The 17,500-nt window shown below is 41.5% G+C and overlaps 1 protein-coding gene across 1 annotated transcript in view; it reads left to right on the top strand.

Moving 5' to 3' along the window:
- The first annotated feature begins 8,671 nt into the window (after positions 1 to 8,671).
- The window catches only part of LOC120562094 (polycomb protein SCMH1), a 76,216-nt gene continuing 67,387 nt past the window's right edge, over positions 8,672 to 17,500 (top strand). The window contains exons 1-2 of the mRNA XM_039805566.1: positions 8,672 to 8,800; positions 9,306 to 9,395. The gene's annotated coding sequence lies outside the window, so the exon portion shown is untranslated. The remainder of the gene's footprint in view (positions 8,801 to 9,305; positions 9,396 to 17,500) is intronic.

Raw genomic sequence — 17,500 nt, 5'->3', positions numbered from 1 at the left:
CACCCAGATGTACTTGCTAAGTTACTCCAATAGAAACTGGGAAACTGTGGGATGTAAACACTTTATCCAGGTTCCTGATCACTATCTACTCTCGGCACAGGTGAGTAGTCAACTGGAATAATGAAGAACTTACTCAGAAAAACAAATATTATGATAGATGATATAATGATCATCTACCTGCTGAATGGGTATCACTGCTGGGTATCACTTGGAGCTCTCATTTTTCAGTGCCAGTGATATGTAATTCAGCAGACAGTGTAAAATAAAGCAGTGCAACAGTATATTCAGACAGGGTAAGATACTGGTGTACATGTAAACGTATACTCAACAGAATTGTGTCTTTCTGTTGTTTTAGCCCCATCTATCTTCTCTCATCACTTTGTTGAAGTATCTCTGTTTGCTGTCCTTCTTGTTTGTTCACATCTGCAACGGCCCTCACACCACAAACCAGTAACCTGAGGTTTAAGCTCGAAAAAAGTAATGCCCAAACCTAATGGGAATAGACCACTGGGACAAATACGATGAAAATCACATGATTAACAAGAACTAGGGCCCTTTTTTACCACATTTGCAAGATGCGAGACACATTTTACTAATTAAAACAAATGCCATCCTTGCCTCCCATTCGTGAACATGCGAGAGCCCTGGAGGACTTGCAAATTGACAGAACTGCTCGCAAATCGTTTTTCTGAAATGGGCCCCTGAACCACACAAACACAAACCTTAACTGAAACAGCTCAACCAAATACTGTAACTCAACCATTTCCAAGCCCTGCTTGAACGTAAGGTCTTGTACTTTGGATCATTCTCAGTGTATGCAACCATAATGCCAAAAGATCCAAAAATTAGACTTCTCTCTAGCCCAAATAGAGCTGTTTGCCACCTTCGTTTCACGTCGGTTACAAGATTTTCATCATATTTGCTCTTCTCATGTGTCCTAACCTGATGCAAATCAGCTTAACCTGATGAGGACAAGTCTGACTAAGCCAAAGCCATCAGCTGTGATCTCTTACAGTAACATGGGATCTTAGTAGCTTCCAATTACCATATTTTTTGAAAGAAATGGCATGGTTGTATTTGAAATCACAAAAAGTTATTAACTTTGGCACACTTAAATGCATGCTGCTGTAGACTAAAGCTGCCACTTGCCATAAATAATTGTTTGTCAGTCAGTATAAATCAGATAATTAGAAGAAATAATGTAATATGTTATTCATGGGGTCTAATAGGATCAGAAAGAATTGAACCAATGAATGAGTCAAGCAGTCTGGCTCTGGTGGTAAAATTATGTAACTATCCTGATGTTGACATATGGAGGTATACTTAAGGTAGTTGTAAGGGGTGCTAATCATTTGGACTATTCAACATCACCCAAAAATGTGCAGCTTCTCATACCTTGAACTATAAATTTACACTTAAGTCTTACGATAATGAGATTTGAAATGAATAATGAAATTTGAAAACATGCAGAGGGGCTAATCTGGGATTGTTATTTTCAATGCTGTTTTAGACATTTTTTGCTACCATTTAATGTTTTATGACAAGCCGACCTCACCATCTGTGCACCATGAAAACCATGATAAATGTAAACGTCTGAATTGAATGTGGCATCCTGTGGGATTTTCTTTATTTATCCTCCATGTTCTCACATTTAGAATAACACCATTATCACATTTAGGAAATATATCAGATCAAACTGTTAGGAATCCCCAATGGCATCGCATTCATTATGATTTGAAAAGCCCCAAAGTGAACCTAAATCAGACCTCCTATTGTGTACAAGGGAGGAGGGGGAAGGTAAGGGGGTCGATGGTACAGGCCAAGCATGAGCAGGCGAGCAGGCCAAGTAGACAGGGACTGCTCCTCAACCTCCCACCCATGAACACTGACACTAATTGAGAGGTCTATGAAATATAGATGATCTCTGTGGTGGCCCCCCTCTCACTCTCCCTCTCCTCTCCACTATTCCTCACGTTCTCTGTCTGCCTGCTTGAGTGACTCAATATCAAGATTGCATGCAGACGCCGTGTTGGCATGCACATGCCCCGCTGCACACTAGGTAGATCAGGGATGGTCCAATGGGCATGATCGGTCAACCCAGTCGGTCAGTGTGTGTTTTTAGTGTGAGTGAGATAGAGACCGCATTGAGAGATAGGAGGCAAAAGTGGATGTAAAGGATTGTTATTATCTGAACATGAGCAAAAGAGAATACTTGTAAAACTATAATGAGTTTATATGCTTGTATGTGTGTGGTCTTGCTTTCTTTTCTGTGTTTTTATTCTTGTAATCAAAAAATATCCTGACAAGGATAGAGTAGAGAAATGTGAGAAAAATACTTGAAAACAAAATTCCCCTTACTTGGGGACTATTTTAGTGCTAGGTTTAGGTTGAGGTTGTGGTTAGTTTTTTTTTTTTTAGTTTCCCTGTTATTGTCCACATCAGAAGGGGCATATTGGTGGTGAGGAGTCATGGTGGGCAAGAATGCGGTGGAGAGGAAGTAGTAAACCGGAAATATACGACCCAAAGGATGCAGTCAAAATTCTCACAATATTGTTGACCAATTTAGGTGACAGTGTAGTGGGTGGCAAATAAGGCTGTGGGAATTTTTTTACAAGTTCCGTCCGCCAGCCACAATCAAACACATAGTTTTGGCTGTAAATCTGCAATTTTGCATTATTATACTGGCCCAGTATCCATAGAAGTGATGTTCATATTGAATCTGCAGCATGCGATTTACGTACAATAACAAAATTCATTGACAATGCTGGAGGTGGTGTGTCTGTTATGCAGCAAGGTGGAAAAAAAGAGTGAGGACATCAGGGTAGTGGATAGGCGTGTAGTGTTTATGACTTTAATTCCCAAATCCCAGACCCTGAGACCAACAATGCATTTTGACTTTTTAACTGTAACTATGATGCTTCCTTAAAGGAATAGTTTAACCTTTCGAGAAAGACTGCTGGAAACGACTAGCCAGAGTGTAAAAATGACAAGTTGCAGTGTTATGGGTAGAAGGTTACTGCACCTAGCAAAGGAAAAGTCCAGCGCGTAACCCCAACATGAGAGTGGTATCAATCTTCTCATCTAACTCTCAGCAAGAAAATGAGAAAGCATATTTTCTAAAATGTCAAACTATTCTTTAACCTTAACTTTCAATTTACCCCGCTATGGTTGCCATCTGCTAATATTGTAGACAGAAGTCATTTGAAAAGATTTGGCACAAAACACACAAAAGCATTATTGATTTGCAGAATTGTCCAGTATCAGTGTTCTCTATGGTGATAAGGTTGGTGCAAACATGTAAATTGCATTACATTTTATAACTCAGTCAGCGTTAAGCCAGGGGAATACATGTTGTTTCATTTGTGGACAGCAAATTTCTGTCTTGACTTGATTTGCAATAAATCAGAGCAATATCAACATGAATTGCCAAACAAGGCCAGGAGTTCAGGAGGGTGTGTAAATGGAGACACACAGACCAGCTATCAGTCAGGTGAGCAAGGGGGGGGCTCCATACTGTCTCTGCCTATGTGTTCAGAAAACTGGTTTGGAGTCAATTATCTAGCTGGCGCTTGGCCTTATCATGTGTGTAGTGTAGTGAGTGGAGGTCAGGGTTAGAGGTTAGTCTGTGAAGGTCTTCACAAGTGTAATTATACAAACTTGTGTGTGTGTGTGTGTGAGTGTGTGTGTCTTTAGAGGGAGCACAAGGATGAAGAGGTCACTAACTTGCCCCCGCAGCTACAGAGGCAATGTTTAAAGGCCAATGGTAGAGGACGGATGGAGGCGCAATGCCAGTGTGGTTATTTTTAGGGGATCCACACCAAGCACACAGATTCCACATCCACAAAGAAATAACAGTATAACCTTATATTTTAACTATTTCTTCTCTCTTTTTCTCTTTTGATCCCTCAGTCTCTCTTATTTCTGTGTTTCTTATTCAAAGTTTTGTTTACCTTGTGGTTTTGTTTGCATTATAGTTTTTGGCTTATTTCAGTTCAGTTGGAATAATTTATTTTCAGTTCATTTAATCCAACTGAAATGAAGCAGCTATTTTGACAATGTTATGTGAACATTACAAATGAAAGACATCAATAGCCTACAATAATCTAAATCTAAAGAAGTACTAGAAGAAATAACTGTGACAATTGTAATGCTCTGCCCTTGTGTGTGCATATCTGGCAAACCAACATACACACACACACACACACACACACACACACACACACACACACACACACACACACACACACACCCTCCTGTCCCGGCTTTCGAGAATTCCAGGAGAATGTTGCTTACCATCAGCACTTTGCCTTGGCTGTCAGTCGTCTCCCTGCACTCTGCGATGGCTCACACACAAGTGGGATATCGTAACTCTGTGTGAGTGTGTGTGAGCGCATGTTGTGTGTGTGCTCTCATGTGCAGATACACTTGACTGTTTGAGAACATGTGTGTTTGTGCATGATCAGCTGAAAAGCCTGGAGTCGTTCTCAAACTGTACTGTGGAACAATACTGGGTGTAGCCCAGAGAAGCAACTCACTCTGTCTGAAAAATAAAAGATCTTAGTTTCGATGGAGTGCCGATGCTCAGTTTTGCCCTTTTCCAGATGAGATGTGACACAAGCTGACATCGGGGTCAGCAATGCAGTCAATTGTGAGCTGTGGAAAGTCATTCTGGACCACTCCAGCGGTGTTAAGCCCCTTTAAATCTAATTGTATCCCTTATTGGCATCTGCAATGCATTTTCCACCAAATGTCACATTATAATTTGTTAGAGTCCAAATCAGCTATACTTTACTGTACAGGTGAGTCTGTAAAAATCAATGAAGTGAGTTACAGGAGCAAGTCAGGGCATGGGAGAATGAGACAGACAGCAAAAGAAGGACAATGGAGAGTATTTGCTGTGTTTCTTAATGTCCCAAAAGTTGTTTCATCCACTTTGTCTCTTTCTTTCTTGCTTACAATCCCTTTCACCTCTATTCTTTCTTCTATTTATGTTACCACAGTCTGAATGCATCATGACATATGAAGAGTGGACTGCTGTAAGTTTAACCTCAAATATTCCCATTCCTCTGTGTGCTCTCTTCCATATTCTCTTTTATTGCTGTATGTTGTAATATGCTGTACGTGTCCGTTGAATTAAGGCAAAGTAAATCTTATACAGATGAATATCTTATCAACCTTTTGTCCATATTTATTTTTAAACATGCTCAGGGTGGAAAGTACCTGGAATGTACAGCAGAGTGTTTGTACAACTACATCTGCTTTAAAGGCCCTGCACACCCACACAGGTGTTTTCAATTACCCTGGGTGATTAGACCTCTGCTCAGGTTCAATCACTTTGCATATGTGCTGTGAATTAAAGGTCCCATGGCATGAAAATTTCACTTTATGAGGTTTTTTAACATTAATGTGAGTTCCCCCAGCCTGCCTATGGTCCCCCCAGTGGCTAGAAATGGCGATAGGTGTAAACCGAGCCCTGGGTATCCTGCTCTGCCTTTGAGAAAATGAAAGCTCAGATGGGCCAATCTGGAATCTTCCCGTTATGACATCATAAGGGGAAAGGTTACCTCCCCTTTCTCTGCTTTGCCCAACCAGAGAATTTGGCCCACCCATGAGAGAGAGACATCATGGCTTTCAAACAAGCAAAGTGGCAGTTGGTCCAGGCCACACCCCCACTCTCTACCTTGCCCCCCACCCCCACCCCCCTCTCCTCCACTATAGCTACAGACACAGACATGGCACATACTAAGGAAAGCTCATTGTGGGACTGGCTCTAGTGGCAGTAATTCTGCACCAAAGCTGAATTTCGGGAAAGAGACTTCATATACAGTATTAGGGGATCACTAAGGTCTATATAAAAGCATCCAAAGAGCACCATGTCATGGGACCTTTAATTCATGTGACAAAACTCTATAAACCGATGGGAATGATAACAGTGTACGTTGCCCTGGCCTAACAAATGCAACAAAACCAACAGTAGAGTTTGGGACATGTCAGTCAAGACCAGTTTGTACACACTGATACAGTCCAGAGGTCTAATCAGGCGTTACAAGTAAATACACCTGTGTAGATGGACTATGTGTGCGCAGACTAGATCTGTTAAGCTACCATGAATGAACTAGGCTATAGCTAACTTACCTTAGCTATATTCCAGTGGCTTTATAACTTTTAAACATGAACTTGCTATTCCTCTGGCTACCTTGAGATCTAGATATACAGTATGGTTGCTTCTAATACAAAAGCGTTGAAGTGGTAATTTGCATGATGATTGTACTGTTTGATTCAATTCAAAAGAGCCCTGCTGCTATCGCTCGGTTAATGTGATTTGTTTGAACAGGTGTGAAAGTGCTTATAACAATACCAAGAAAAGGTCAGGTAATTAATAAATTTTTTGTTGTTGTTGCATTTTCCACATTTTGTCCACTATTTGGACCAGGCAATAAACCTTTCCATTGGACATGCTGATGGACATTCTGACTTGTCATAGTGGGAGAAGCACAAACGTAACTAATAACTTTTCAGGCGCTTGAAAAAATAGAATGCAGCCGTTATTAATTGTTACACTTGTGTTTGACAAGGTAGTGAAAGGTCTTTTTTCTTGTACCGTGGTTCTTGTCACTGCTAACTCCTGCTGCTGCCAGCTCCAGCCACTTCTTGAGCCTCATTGGTAGCTGGCTTGTTACATTAACAAAGGTTCACACTGTGCAAGTGAAAATGGCAATGCATAAAAATAAATGCATCTGTGAAATGGTAAATACAGATTTCATTTCAAATGTTAATACAGTTACGAAAGTACAGTACAGTATAATACTTGTGTCTTCTTTCATACGGGCCACAGTCTTCCATCCATCTCTCAAATCATGAGTTTTTTTTCTTCACCAACCCGCCTCTCTCCCTCCCTCCCTTCCCTGTCCTCCGATTTCCTTCTCCCTCCTCACCCAGGTTTGTCGTCTGCCACTGTGGCATGCTAACACTCTGACAATGCGGGGAGCTGAATAATTGATGTGTGGATGTGAAAGTTTGATGTCTGACTCGCGGGCAGATTGAACCTGCAGGCAGCATGCCTTTGCCCATCAGCCGACTCCCTGCTCTCTGCGCCACTCAAAACTCTCTCTGTTACACACACAAACACACACTAACACACACACGCACACACACACCTTACCGTGCATATCTCCCAACGGACTCTTCCACTTCTTTTCTCAAGCTCATTGTAAAACCTCTCAGATATTTGCTGCAAGATTCTGTAACTGTTATGCGAAGAAATAATAAATTGTATTTTTACCAATAGGCCTACTTGGCCTATCATCTTTATGATACTGATAGAATAAACAATATGTTCTGGAATAATGAAAATATAGTGCACAAGTCAAAAAAAATACCACATAGGTGTTGACAGAGGAAACAACTTGTTTCATGAAGCAGCAAAATGCCAGAGTTACAGAAAAGGGAAGTCTACAACTCAAATGAAATTCATCATTTGACCCCTAACACACACATTGGACCCCACTGTCACATAAATGGAACCTCACAATATGAAGCATTATATAGAATGATGGAGGAGCATGCAAGAAGTGAATAAGGAGTGCTGCACTGGATTCATGAGTATTTTGTGTGTCATTTCACTTGATTTATCACCCGAAGCGCAAATCTCTCCTGTTATGACTAACCAGGAAATGTCTTTTTTAATATTACCTTTATGAAACGAAGGCTGGCTTTTAGAGGTCCAGATATCGTTATACCTCAACAATACGTTTCTCCTTGACAGCTACAATCCCCCCAGAAGAAGACGGGATATCACCAAACTAGAAAAGTCACTATGTGCAGTGTGAGCAAGACTTGGGAAGTAAAACTTTCATTACAGTGTATTCATATTTCCCAAGTGATAGGGTTTGCTGTATCAATTAGTTAAATGCTCACTGTAAGTACTTCAATAGAGACTAGTTTACTTAAAATAATCAACTTTTAGAAGGCACATTTCAAACAAAAGCTAGTTAACCTATGGTAACCATAAAGGACAACCTGTGACTGCATTTACTCTTAAAGCATTTAGTAATAATAAACGAGGACTGCTTTCTTTCAACATCTTTCATATTCAGAGATATTAGAGATTAAATCAGAACTATATTTAGGAACAAGTCATTTTCTTTTGCAGATAAAAATAACTTGGTCAGCATTTTTTTTCATGCCAGTACATAATTATATTTGCATGAACATACTCACACTGAATTCATGCAATGAACAGCGTGTATCATGGTGCTGTAAACTAACAGCAGTATCTCAGGTTGCAGGTTATGTCCAATCATTGACTTAAAGTTGTTGACAAGTATTTACTGTCTCTGAGAGCAAGGTTACCATAATGCAGTACATTATCGATTAATCAGCTGATCATTTTCTTAATATAGCAATTAATCGCTTGGCCTATGAAATGTCGAAAAATACTCTTTAAATCATATTTGTTTTTGCTTGTCCTCAAATATATTCAGTTTATGATTACTTAAGATAAAGATAAGCATCATATTGTCACATTTGAGAAGATTAAATCATTTTGAAAAATCATAAATGTTAAATTTCTGTCCAATCTAATTTAATCGACTGATTGTTTCAGCTTTACAGTATATTTCAAGCTATCAAACCCGGCAGAGAGGGCCTGACCTGTGCATTTTCTGGGGATACTCCACATTCCAAGGCCCCCTGAACTACTCACTATGTGCCCTGCACCAACAACCTGAGCTTCTGTGCAACGAAAGGTAGAAGAGGAAACTTTGACGTGGATGCGCAGTAGTTGGTATTTTTTGGACAGGTATGAAACTCAGTGCAGCTCATGTTAACGACAAAATGAAGCTAGCAAATGTTAACTCTTGACGCAACATAGCAAACAGCTCCCCACAGGCTCAAATTCATTAAAATTTTTCAAACATCCGACACTAACGCTCATTGTGCAGTGTAATCTGAAACACATGGATGCAGCTTCAAAGGAGAGCTATGCTAGCACATTGTGTTGACAAGCAGTGTGGCACCACCTTACTTGTTTAAAATTTAGTAAACTGAGACTAAACATTTCTATATGAAGCCTCAGGTTATCTCTGTAGTTTCATACAACTGCTGCTAGATGTTAAGGAAAAAACATTTTGCTAATCACACCCTCAAGCATTAGAGTCAGCGCTTATGCTCAGATTTAAAATGCCTCGATTTAAGCATTTTTTCTTTAATCTACAAGGCCTCCCAAGTGTTTGTGCCCCTTTTAAATATACTGTGGAAATTACTGTTTATAGCCCCGGGGTTTGTGTCTCATATTTGTCCCTCAGGTCAGAACTGAAATGGGCCGAGATTGCCTCCATGAACTTCATTTTAGTGGAACTTAAAAATGGCTTAAAGCAGCAGGAGCCGGTCTCCAGGTGAGTTTAAACTGTTAATGAAGAATCTTATGGCAGACTCAAGATAGAGGCGTCCTTGCTTTGTTCAGTTAAGATTTAACCAGGCTTGACTCATATGAACCTGTGTGTTTAAAGGTCCCATGACATGGTGCTCTTTGGATGCTTTTATATAGGCCTTTGTGGTCCCCTAATACTGTATCTGAAGTCTCTTTCCCGAAATTCAGCCTTTTGTGCAGAATTACAGCCACTAGAGCCAGTCCCACAATGAGCGTTCCTTAGTATGTGCCATTTCTGTGTCTGTAGTGAGGAGAAGAGGGGGGGGGGGCCTTAACCAACTGCCACTTTGTTCGTTTGAAAGCCATGATGTCTCTCTCTCTTTCCCCTGGGTGGGCCAAATTCTCTGGGCCGGCAAAGCAGAGAAAGGGGAGTTAACCTTGCTCCTTATGACCTCATAAGGAGCAGATTCCAGATCGGCCCATCTGAGCTTTCATTTTCTCAAAGGCAGAGCAGGATACCCAGGGCTCGGTTTATACCTGTCGCTATTTCTAGTCACTGGGGGACCATAGGCAGACTGGGGGAACTCACATTAATGTTAAAAAACCTCATAAAGTGACATTTTCATGCTATGGGACCTTTAATACTGGGCTACAGCTTGTTGGAACACATTAAGTACATAAGAAATTCTTTGCAGGTTTTTTTTTTAAGGTGATTGGCTGTTTTTTAACCACAGATGCAAAGAAAAAATGAATTGGTTTCAGCTTCTTGATTGTGAGGATTGATTGCCTTTTCCCTGTCTTAAGTTAAGTTTACACTACACAACCTTCAAAGTCTTCAGATCGCTGTACTGTTCACACTACACACCATGCTATCTGGATTCAGGAGTCTTGAAATCGTTGTGGTCACACACTACGTGACTGGCCGGTGACAGGGGGTCACACGCTACAAGATCTTTTACCAGGAGAAATCCCAGATGAGGGTGTCTGGTCTCCAAACCACGGTTTGTCACGAAAACACACCTGCGAAGTGACACGGGAAATGATGTAAAACCATGTGCGAGACATTTTTTGTTAAAGCAATCCACAGGACGTTCCTTGTGGTCATGTTTGTTGATGTTGTCATTGGCACACATTCACAAAATAGCCTGTTTCCACCTATACATCCATGGTTTCCACACAACTTTACTGTTATTTGCCTGTTTCTTCTAGTTGCAACAACAACTTTGGTCCCTGATGCAAATGCAACACATACAGTAAATTTCCTATTGTTAAAGGCGACCCCTCCCCTAGGTTTCCCCTCAACCTGTGTCTTGCGCGCTCATTTGCTCTAGCTCCCAGGCAGGTGCTTCTTGAACAGTTCACACATAGTGTGCGAGGGCCGATAAGCGAACACCGAGCCAATGCCGATTTGCCTCTGATCTGAGGCTTTTGTCTTGGAGCTCTAAAAACTCTGCGAGTGCAAAATCAGGGCTAGTCGTGTAGTGTGAACTAGCCATGCTATGTTAGTAAACTGAATATCTTTGGTTTTGGGCCATTAGTCAGACAAACCAACATATTTTTTTTGTTGCATCCCTATTTTACAGTATAGGTGTATTCAGTGTGTGCCTCCTTATGTGTTCGTATGCATTGTGCTCTACATGATGGCATCCTTGTTCTCTCTATCTTCCTCTCCCTCTGTTCATACTGTATGTGAATGTGTCACGGAGGAGACGTTAGGGCCCTGCCTGGTGATTTATTCATGATATGACTTTTAATATCATTTACTGGGACATGGGAGTCTGCATCTCAAATAGGCCTGCCAGCACCTTTTGTGTGCCTACGTGCATGTGTCTATGACAGAGAAAGAAAGAAACGGACTGCAATTAAACATTAACATGCTTGTGTTTGCGCGTGTGTGTATAGTGTATACATGTAGGGTTGCCTTTGTATATAAATTGGCACATGCAGTTAAATTTGTTTTTGTTTTTTTTCCATCAAGGATAAAATCAAACAAATTGTGTTTATGGCAAAGTGTGTTGGGCTAGTGAAGAGGTGGACCTCATGATGATTGCCTATGGTGGAGTAACAGTAGGAAGTCAATGTGTAATGGGCAATAGCCAGCAATGGGGGCCGATACCAATCTGTTATGCAGCATAGTGTGTGGAGAGGAATGTAGGAGTAGGCGTCTAATTTCTGTGGTGGGTGAGTGTTTTGTTAGCCTGCGTGCGTGCCTGCTTGTGTGTGCGTTTGTGTGTTTCCATTTGATTTATTGCTATGTATTGTCGGTACATGTTTGACAGTTGACACTAAACCCTGCCAAGACAGCTAATGTAAAATTATTTTTGCCTACTCTATGTTGAAATCCAGTTTCCATGTTTTTATTCTTACTGGATGTGTGTGTGTGTGTGTAATAAATAAATAAATAAATAAATAAATATATATATATATATATATATATATATGACATATTCCACGTATATTTTTGTCACTTAGCTCCACATGTGTGCAGAGTTTTTTTTGTGTCTAACCATACTTATTAGTGACTATAATTAAATGATGAGGAATAGGTGGGTGGATGGAACGAGGCAGACAGAGAAGGGGGCGGCTGGAAAGCGTGATTTTAATTTGGTTATGATCTAATTTGCTTTGATTAAAAATGTATGCAAATCCCTCTTAGCATAAGGGATCAGTGAGGAGAGTCGACACCTCTCTTGCTCTTTCTCTCTCTCTCTCTCTCTATCCCCACACACACACACACACACACACCTCCTCCTCTATTTTCAGTCCTCCTCCTCCTCCCTCTGTCTGTGGCCACTAAAGTGAGATGTGTGAATTGCAGAGCGCGGTGTGAACATGTGTGCATGTGTTGTTGGAGGTGTGTTCTTTTGTAAAGCGACAAGAGGAACCCACTCACTTTGGGTGTTATTGCACCTCATATCTATTGGCTGAGTATCTGCTACTGTGTGTGTGTGTGTGTGTGTGTGTGTGTGTGTGTGTGTGTGTGTGTGTGTGTGTGTGTGTGTGTGTGTGTGTGTGTGTGTGTGTGTGTGTGCGTGTGCCCGCCCGCCCTGTGGTAGGAGTGACTTTGCCATATCTCCCAGAGGTTGATCCTCCCCACAGCCCGACACTGAAGGTCACACTACTGAAGTGAATGCTATCTCAAATTTTTCAGTTTCCTTTACAATTGTTCATTTCTTGTTTATCTTTATTTCTTTCTTTTCTTTCACACATGTAGACACACACACAACCTTACCCCACAACCTCTGTCCAGTCTGTGCTCCCGGCCACTGACAACCTTCAGCCTGAGAAAAAAAAAAAGCCTCCACTGTGAATGGTTCTCTCTTTCTCTCTCTGTTCTTACCTGCTACACTCCATTTTGTGTGTGTGATTATATTCCATTGTGTCTGTATAAGGAGCAGGCCATCTAGGTAACTGCATCTATTTGCATGAGGGCTCAGTGTATTCACGCCACTCTCAATTTCTTCCCGTGTCTGCACTCTCTCTCAGCCTGTCACCACTGCCTCTCCAAGTTTACTGTAATGAACTCTGGTTTGCCTTTGTGCTCCCCCTTCTACTCTCCTCTCCTCTCTTCTCTTCTATCTCTCTTCTCTTGCTCGCCTGACTCCAGCCAGCTAGGCAGCTAGCCAATCAGGTGTTGAATCAGACATCCAGGCAGCCAGCCTATCTATAAGTCATCCAGCTGTAAGTTAGCCAGTGAGTCAGTTAGCCTGACAGCTGTCATGTTAGGAGGATGACTAATTAGTTGGTCAGCATCACTAAGCTGGTGAGTCAACTAGATTGTCAGTAAAGGTAGGCACAAGCATTACAATTGTTGACTCAGTAACAGTTAGATTTTAGGGGTGGGGGGGGGGGAATCGATATATAGCATAGTATCGCAATATTTTCGTGGCAATACTGTATCGATACACACACACACACACACACACACACACACACACCAAGTATCGATCTTTTATTATATGTGTTGTGATGAACAGAAGTTGGCAAAGTTTTCTATTCTAGACATAGTTCTAAATTGGGAAAAAAGTTGAAGTTGGAATTAAGGCAATACGTTGCAATATATGGCAGAATATTCTAATATGTTTAAAATCGCAATAACATTGTGTCGTGACATAAGTATTGTGATGATATCGTATCGTGAGGCTGTGGTGGAAGTTTTCCTTGAAGCAGCAGACTTAGTGATATTCATGATAAAATCAAAAGGAATAACGACTGTTTGAGAATTAAACCAAAGTTTGGTCTTTGAGTATTTATTTACATTTGCAAATGCACAACTGAAAATGTCTTTCTAACCTAAAGTCTAAACATCCAAACATCATATAGTGAAGAAACTCCGTTAAGCCACCCCTCTAAATGTATCTTTTAGTATGGCCATAGTTGAAAAGAGGACATCATGAAAAGTCAAACCATTGTCTCACCTTGCCCTCTGCTCTCTGTTCCTAACATTAGCCTAAACAACAGTTTATCTCAGGAGACAGAAACCTACGTAGTTCTCACTGTCGTAAACAGTGACGGCCTTCTCCACTTCTATCTAAGCAAAAGACAACAATGTGAGAAGGTTCAGGCTAGTAGAACTAAATAATTCTACTGGGCTATAGTTCACGGTTGCCAACTATTTCACTTGGAGCCTTTTGAATCTACACATGAAGAAGCTAAATCTTGTGGCGTTATAAAACAATCAAACCAATGGTTAATATCATTAAACAAATGGTTAAAATAAAATTTGCCACCACAAGGCCTCTGGTGATTCCCACCCCTATTAGATTTAGACATCACAACTGAGCGGACCAAGTGTATTTCAGTCTTGGCCGATCGCTGTTGACCGCTGGGCGATAAAATACTACAGTGTGTGATGTTTAAAGAAAAGTTTCTCATCACAGCGGCTGAAGAAAAAAAAAAAAAAACAGAAAACTGCAAAAATAATGTGGTCTTTCATCAAGGAATAGGCTATTATTTTATGATCCAAGTTAGGGCAGAGCCACAGCTTACCTGACGTTTATCTGCACTCTTATGGATATCTCTCTGCAGGGTTTTACAATTTAGCATTATGCCTTTTTTTTCCCAGCATAAATTTGGCAGACAAACGTTTTTTTTCCTGTTTTGGTACAGGATCAGCATTGATTCTCACAGGAATTCTGGGATTGACTAGCTATGCAACTACCTTTTTTTTTGTGATAGTTGACAGTGTGCAGATTGACGAGGCTGATTCATAAAGCCCTAGGATATGTGCAAATTTTTCATTCAATTCAGGGGGGAAAAATGCTTGTATATAAGCATCCAAAGAGCACCATGTCATGGGACCTTTAAGCCAAGTTTCTGTGAAAATCATGATGTTGCGGTCCATAATCATTCTGTGTGTGGTGATCTGCAGCCGCAGTTCATCCATTTTGTCCGCCAGCAACGAACATGGGCGAGGAAAAGGCTTGGAAGAGTGAGTCGATGCCGAATTCCACCGCGAGACCCTCTGCGGCGGCGTTTGCGTGTCCGTCTGAAGAGCCCTCCAGTCGGTGTGGGGATATCCGGATGTGCCGTTGGTTTAGCGATCTCTGGAAGTACGCTAATAATGATGTCAGAATTGCAGGAGCCGATGTCCAAAAGTTCCTGTCGGGTGTACGATGTGTACCCTAGTCTGGTTTTAGCGAAAATACTTGAGATAAACAAGCATATTACTACTAATTTGCAGAATCTGGAGAGACACACGGTGTCACGAAGCTTCGTCCGCACTGCCATCTTGTCAAGGGTAGTATACCCTGCATTTACTTAGTTGTTCAACGTGTGCTTCTTTCTGACTGTCGAGACAAAAAATATGTTTAGTGGAAATGGATATTTGTGTCTTGTTTTTGTAAATTTCAACAATCTATACATGTCTTTCCCATTCTAAGATAGACCGCTAATAAGTCTGAAAAGTCTGACAGTTTTTCCGTGAGTTTGACAGTCAGTAAATCAGTCAGTTTGTTTACCGAGTCAGTTGGTCAGTCAGTCAGTAACACAGCCATTCATCAGTCAGTCAGTTAACTCCGTCAGTCAGCCTGTGTCGCTGTGCTCGCTTACATAAGCTGGGCGACAGATGCTGAATCATGAGCTGCCCGCTGGAATGCTCTCTCTACCCAGAGGCTGCCAGGAGGGAAGACAACACACACACACACGCGCGCGCACACACACACACACACACACTGCACAAACTTAACTGTATGCATCCATGCAAACATTGCCATGCATGTACAAACACACACACATTGCTTGTCATGCACTATTTCACATGAGACTCACTCACAGTGGAGAAGAGAGAGACACTCACAGGGGTGAGAGAGAGCAGACGAGGTTGAGTGTGAGACGAGAGAGAGAGGAGAGAGAGAGAGAGAGAGAGAGAGAGAGAGAGAGAGAGAGAGAGAGAGAGAGAGAGAGGAACTTGCAGATAGACTGACAGAGAGTTCAAGAGAAAGAGAGAAGAAAGAAGAGTGAGATCTTCCCTCAGCTGTCTGTGAGGGTTTTGATGTGGTTTAAAGGGTTTTTCAAGTTACGCAACTTTGAAGATGAAGCGTTTGATGTTTAGTTTGCTAGTTTGTTAGCTATTGGATTAATCTCTACCTTCTACCTCTCTTTCTCTGCAATTTATCTGATTAGCGCTAGGGGCTTGCGTCACCCTCTTTTTACCTTTGTCTAAAACGATACTCAGAAGAGTGTTTTTCAGCGTTTCTTCAGAAACTTGGCACCTATCATCTATTTATGGGAGAAGCAATTGAAACTGGAATAACGGCCCTATTTGCCTGCCTGTCTAGCCTTTCAAAAACACGACTGAAATGGTGATGGAACAATGACAACTATTTCTCCTTTTTTTCTTTTTTTTTTCTCATCTCCCATTTTCTCTCACTACCTCTTCCAATCTCGCCTCTCCACGTCCCCTCAGCATGGGTGATTCATTTGTCTCCAACACAATATAGCACAACATGGGCTCGCCACCGTCCATATTGCCACAATGCTTATTTGTCGAACGCCGGGGATTTCATAAATGTATTTCCACATTCTCTCCTTCCAGCGTTTTCCTTCTCTGCCCTTCACTTATTCCCTTTCCTCGCCAGCAGCAATACACACTTTCCCAGTTTCTCCCTCGCTCTGTTTTTCTCTCCCTCTCTTTTCCAACCCTCTCTCATCAGATGAATGTAAGAATAGAACAGGGGAAGCCCTCTCACCTCTCTCTGCACACTGGCTAATTAGCATATTCATGAGAGGCCCATAAATTATACATGAGATCCGGAGGGGAAACAGAGGCAGAAGAATGAGACGCAGACACACATTCTCTCTCTCACACACACACATACACACCACACGCACGCACGCACGCACGCACACACTCCCATTTGCAGGTACGCTCACACACATAAATAAAAAAATACACACACACATAGACACATCCTCACTTTCTCTTCCTCTCACACCCTCTCTCAATCACACAACACAGACGGAAAGATACAGACAGGTAATTGGTGAGAAAGTGTGTGGTACAGTACATTGACAGCGTGCAGGGGAGACGGCGTACACAATATTGAAAGGGAGAAGTAGAAGTCACTCTCAGTCAAACAGAAAATGCAGTGCACACACGGGCCCAATGCTTAGGTTGGCTGCATTTTTCTCACACTCGAAGGTAAGAGGGTTTAGGCACTTTGAGGCACTAAGTAAGGTTAATGCAGCTAAGGTAAATGCTAAAAGGAAACCGTAGAATGGAGAGCGTTAAATTAAGACAGATTTTAAGGTCACAGGTTTCCGTTATGACCAATAAGAGGGAAAACTGAAAGGCCAGAAGGTCCTTGGGATTTTTCCAAAATGTGATATCCATGAAAAAAATCACTGAATAAATAGCTAGAAAGTAATTAAAACTTCAGCTGGTAGTTGCCTTTTGGTCGAACAAGTGCCTAGAAGTTATGCACCATCATTCAAACTATCCTATTTGTTTTTCCATCCATTGTTAGTGTGTTATTGGTGTGTTTTCCTCTCTTACGTGTCCATTGTGGGGGGGGGCTTCTTTTTTTTGTGGTCTGGTGGGCTGCAGGGGCTGGCCTCCGTTTGTGCTCTTTTGGGGTTTTCTTGTCTTGGCCCTCCTGGCGCGCCTTGGGCTTTTCCCCTGTTTTTGTC

Source organism: Perca fluviatilis, chromosome 7 (genome assembly GCF_010015445.1).
Source record: "Perca fluviatilis chromosome 7, GENO_Pfluv_1.0, whole genome shotgun sequence".
NCBI classification, from domain to species: domain Eukaryota; kingdom Metazoa; phylum Chordata; class Actinopteri; order Perciformes; family Percidae; genus Perca; species Perca fluviatilis.
Note: the sequence above shows the minus strand (reverse complement) of the source record. Positions and strands in the feature narration are given on the sequence as shown.